A 6,000-nucleotide genomic window follows, 5' to 3' on the forward strand; every position below is an offset into this window, starting at 1 on the left:
TGTATCACTATTTGGTACATTAGTGGTATTGAATAATTTCCCAATATCGAGCTCCCTTACCTCTAAATATGAAAAACATCCATAGCTGCTGCTAACAAGGATTAAGGAATTAAACTAATAGGTAAATATGTGTAAAACCTTGTGAGCTGCTATATATAACAAATTAAGCTGCCAACACTCCCCACACTTCCTGATAATGTGACAAAAAAAAGGAAAAACAATTTAGTAGTGCAGCGCTAATAAATGAATGAAAATGTGATACCCACATTCGGATATATGACATGCAATATTAAACAACGTGATCAAGTGTCGCGCAAAAAACTTGATAACCCACCACTGCGCTACGGTATAAAATGAACAGTGATTATAGCTGCCAACTTAAAAAGAAAAAACTGTAACAAAGTATCCTAAATAAATAAAATAATGGCGCTATGGGCGAAAAATACTAAAATATAAGTGGATCATAAAATAGTGATACCTACTGATAAATAACATTGACCTAAAGTGCTGATATTGAACAATTAATAAAATTGTGATGATTCAAATGATAATACTAGTACTGTGGTGATAAAATGTGAATAATTACATTTATAAATAACAGTGAACAGTCCATGCAATGTTAAGGTTAAACTGTTAGAACAAAGTCCAAGCCAATTGAGTGTATCAAACAAGTGAATCTAGAGCTGTGATCTTCCTCTGCCAAAAAGCAATCCTCCACACCGATCGTGATTGTGATCCACTCTAATGGAGCCTCACTCACCAGATATACATGCCTTGCACTCTCATGCGCGGCGTATAAGCATTGTAAACACCCCCCCTGGGGTTATTCGAGCTGGGTAGAGTTGGATCCACAGCCAATGGAGCTCTTTACCTAACAGTGCTTCTCAGCAGGCAGAGGTATGTGACCATGCAAAAGAAATAATGCCTCCAATAGTGTAATGACATTTAAAAGCATTTATTGAGTTAAATAAATAAGGTCTTCTCACATTGTACTCACATTCCTAACAAATTAAAACTGCATGAACAAAACACTCCTTGTGACTGGTAAAAACAATGTGCTATTGGTCACGGCGGACCCGGGATGCAGCCTGAAACTCTCACCTCTTCCCTCGCTGGATCCTCAGCGCTGCGAGGTAGTATCAGCCGGACACAGCAGATCACAGTGCGTCATACGTCATAAACAGATGCTGGGTTGCCGTACAGCCACGCCTTCGACATGTTTCGTCATATCGACTTCTTCATAGGAATGGCTGTACGGCATAGCAACCCCTCCCTTATACTCCCCGCATAGGTGACTGGTGGACGTAATCATCATTGCACAGACTACTGGCGGAAGTGATGTTAGAGCGCCTGCGCTCATCCCATGTCCCCGTGAATATAATATACCGATCTTACGGCACATACAACACAGGCAGCAGTAATGAAAAAACATAACAAGTGATAGTTGATGATGCTAAAACATATCCTATATGATGACATGCAGTTATGAGTGATAAAACCCCATACACACATAACACATAATATAAGAAATGTAGTGCACATCCTCCCACGTGACACCTGCATTTAAATTAACTACACAGAAACAATAAAATGAAAGAAAAGAAAGACATGTCAGTCTCACTTTCCCTCCTAAATTTAACCCATTATATAAGCTCATGAAGTTCAAAAATAAAAAAATTTAAATTAGAAAGATTCCTCTAAAATAAAAAGAAAAAGCATGTCCAATGCCACACTCATAGTTATTGAGTATATGTGAACAAGGGTGGGCTCATGACAAACATGCCACAGAATAATACCTGTGACACAGAAATAAAATTAAAAACATTTAAGGATAAAACATTAAAAAATTGGATTAAATCGATTGAATTCACCTGACCATATTAATAAAAAACTAAAAGTTACTGATAAAACAGTTCAGGTCCAGCTCTATATTCAATCCTCTCGGGTGAAGACTTTTCAAAAGAAAGATCCACTTAGTCTCTCTCTGCGACAGGTCCCTAACCCGGTTTGAGCCCCTCCATGCTGGGAAGACCTGGTCAATTCCACAAAATTGCAACCCAGTCGGATCCTGACCATGTTTCTCTCTGAAATGTAATGATACGCTATGAAATTTAAAACCATTTTTTATGTTGGTTATATGTTCAGCAATGCAGACTTTTAGTTGCCGCTTCGTTCTTCCAACATAATATAAACCGCATGGGCACCAGAGTAGGTAAACCACAAACGATGAGTTGCAGGTGATAAACTTGTCGATTTAAAATGTTCCGTGATCTACATTTGTCACACTGGTCACCCCCCTGTTTATTACATCCAGAGTCCTGCAACAGATGCATTTTCTACAGGAGAAAAAAACATCATAGTTTATTAGTGGGCCTGATCTATTTGGTGAATCCAAGATCTTCTTCACTATCTGATCACCAAAATTTGGTGCCCATCTGTAAATAAACCTTGGGTTATTGGGTAAAATCTCACCCAGTTAAAAAATATAATAGCGATTCCAATGATTTTAAGAGCAAAGGGGAACCCCGAACCAAAATTAAAAAAAAAAAATGACGTGGGAGTCCCCCTAAATTCCATACCAGGCCCTTCAGGTCTGGTATGGATATTAAGGGGAACCCCGGCCAAAATTTAACAAAAAAAAATGACGTGGGGTTCCCCCTAAATTCCATACCAGAGGTCTGGTATGGATTTTAAGGGGAACCCCGCGCCAAAAAAAAAAAAAAAAACGGCGTGGGGTCCCCCCAAAAATCCATACCAGACCCTTATCCGAGCACGCAACCTGGCAGGCCGCAGGAAAAGAGGGGGGACGAGAGTGCGGCCCCCCCCTCCTGAACCGTACCAGGCCACATTCCCTCAACATTGGGAGGGTGCTTTGGGGTAGCCCCCCAAAACACCTTGTCCCCATGTTGATGAGGACAAGGGCCTCATCCCCACAACCCTGGCCGGTGGTTGTGGGGGTCTGCGGGCGGGGGGCTTATCGGAATCTGGAAGCCCCCTTTAACAAGGGGACCCCCAGATCCCGGCCCCCCCCTGTGTGAAATGGTAAGGGGGTACTTACCCCTACCATTTCACAAAAAAACTGTCAAAAATGTTAAAAATGACAAGAGACAGTTTTTGACAATTCCTTTATTTAAATGCTTCTTCTTTCTTCTTTCTTCCTTCATCTTTTGGTTCTTCTGGCTCTTCTGGTTCTTCCTCCGGCGTTCTCGTCCAGCATCTCCTCCGCGGCGTCTTCTGTCTTCTTCTCCTCGGGCCGCTCCGCACCCATGGCATTGGGGGGAGGCTCCCGCTCTTCTCTTCTTCTTTTCTTCTCTTCTTCGTTTTCTTCTCCGGGCCGCTCCGCACCCATGCTGGCATGGAGGGAGGCTCCCGCTGTGTGACGGCGCTCCTCGTCTGACAGTTCTTAAATGACGGGGGCGGGGCCACCCGGTGACCCCGCCCCCCTCTGATGCACGGTGACTTGACGGGACTTCCCTGTGACGTCAGGGGGAATGCCACAGGGAAGTCCCTCATGTCCCGTGCGTCAGAGGGGGCGGGGTCACCGGGTGGCCCCGCCCCCCATTATTTAAGAACTGTCAGACGAGGAGCGCCGTCACACAGCGGGAGCCTCCCTCCATGCCAGCATGGGTGCGGAGCGGCCCGGAGAAGAAAATGAAGAAGAGAAGAAGAGAAGAAGAGAAGAAGAGAAGAAAAGAAGAAAAGAAGAAGAGAAGAGCGGGAGCCTCCCCCCATGCCATGGGTGCGGAGCGGCCCGAGGAGAAGAAGATAGAAGACGCCACGGAGGAGATGCTGGAAGAGAACGCCAGAGGAAGAACCAGAAGAGCCAGAAGAACCAGAAGATGAAGGAAGATAGAAGAAAGAAGAAGTATTTAAATAAAGGAATTGTCAAAAACTGTCTCTTGTCATTTTTAACATTTTTGACAGTTTTTTAGTGAAATGGTAGGGGTAAGTACCCCCTTACCATTTCAAAAAGGGGGGGCCAGGATCTGGGGGTCCCCTAGTTAAAGGGGGCTTCCAGATTCCGATAAGCCCCCCGCCCGCAGACCCCCACAACCACCGGCCAGGGTTGTAGGGATGAGGCCCTTGTCCTCATCAACATGGGGACAAGGTGTTTTGGGGGGCTACCCCAAAGCACCCTCCCAATGTTGAGGGCATGTGGCCTGGTACGGTTCAGGAGGGGGGGCCGCACTCTCGTCCCCCCCTCTTTTCCTGTGGCCTGCCAGGTTGCGTGCTCGGATAAGGGTCTGGTATGGATTTTTGGGGGGACCCCACGCCGTTTTTTTTTTTTTTTTTTGGTGCGGGGTTCCCCTTAAAATCCATACCAGACCTGAAGGGTCTGGTATGGAATTTAGGGGGAACCCCACGTCATTTTTTTTTGTTAAATTTTGGCCGGGGTTCCCCTTAATATCCATATCAGACCTGAAGAGCCTGGTATGGAATCTAGGGGGACTCCCACGTCATTTTTTTTTTTAATTTTGGTTCGGGGTTCCCCTTTGGGGAATTCCCATGCCGTTTTTATCAATGAACTTCTATGTGTATTGTCGGCAATGCAATAGCCGCGGGTAGTTTTAAATGATTTTTTTCCTTCAAAATGTCATTCTGCTGTCAGACTGTTCTAAACACAGGAAACATGCGCCCCTTTACAGGCATACTATAGACACCCCCCAGGTACGAAATTTAAAGGGATATTACACTTTTATTGTTTGACTTTAAGCATTATTAAAATCACTGCTCCTGAAAAAACGGCCGTTTTTAAAACTTTTTTTTGCATTGATCCATGTCCCCTGGGGCAGGACCTGGGTCCCCAAACACTTTTTATGACAATAACTTGCATATTAGCCTTTAAAATTAGCACTTTTGATTTCTCCCATAGACTTTTAAAGGGTGTTCCGCGGCATTCGAATTTGCTGCGAACACCCCAAATTGTTCGCTGTTCGGCGAACTTGCGAACAGCCAATGTTCGAGTCGAACATGAGTTTGACTCGAACTCGAAGCTCATCCCTACCTCTGAGAGGAAGAAATAATAACCCAAATACTTACCGTAGTAACACCAATGAAAATTATAGAGAACAATATCAGAACCCCAATCAATATGGGGGTAACCCTGTGACTCCCAGAGTTTATCATGATACCAATCAATATGAGGGGAGGTATACAACCCCTAGACAGCAACAATCAAGCAGGGACAGATATCCTCACGATACCCAGTCATCTTACCAACAAGGGAATCTTTACCCCCCAAATCGTTACCCTGATCCCAGATACTCCATCCCCACGCAGAATTGGTATCAATCTTTGGACTATGAGGACTATAATGGATACCACCAACAGAGGGAGCCTTTTTTAGGACAGAGAGGGAACAGAAGAAGAGAGGGAGGGACACCACGAGGGATTCCTTACCCCATGAACAAACGGGGAGGGGGGAGGAACCCAACTCCCCAAAACACAAGCAGGGATACAATACCCATTCGAAGAGAAGGAGAGGGTGCAGGGCAGGGAGACAAAAACAATCCCAGAAAAAGAATGAGAGCAGTGTAGGCACGGGTATCTATAACTTAAGTAAAGTAGCACTGAACACCAATGAAATGAATATTTTAAATTTGGGCCTTAAATGTGCACCCAGGAAAAGTATGAATAAATTTGATGTGTACATAGATACACACAAATTTATTCACACTTTGAACATGAAAAAGTACTTTTTGAGTCACCCCACTGACACCTCCAATAGGACTATTATATCCACAGGTAGGGTAGATAGTGGTCTGAGGAACAAATCCATTTTCAACCCTCAGATATCCAACAACCATTATATTGAGGTTTTTAAAAATGTAGTACTAAAGGACATAGAAGGCCTGCCCTTAAAGAAATGAGTCAACCCTGACTATATAAGAGATGGGATCAAGTCTTTGGAGGAAAGATGTGACATTATAATTAGACCAGCGGACAAGGGGGGAGGCGTTGTAGTTATGGATAAGTCCTTTCACCATAACCAAGTACTTG

This window comes from Aquarana catesbeiana, linkage group LG04 (assembly GCF_042186555.1).
Source record: "Aquarana catesbeiana isolate 2022-GZ linkage group LG04, ASM4218655v1, whole genome shotgun sequence".
Taxonomy (NCBI): domain Eukaryota; kingdom Metazoa; phylum Chordata; class Amphibia; order Anura; family Ranidae; genus Aquarana; species Aquarana catesbeiana.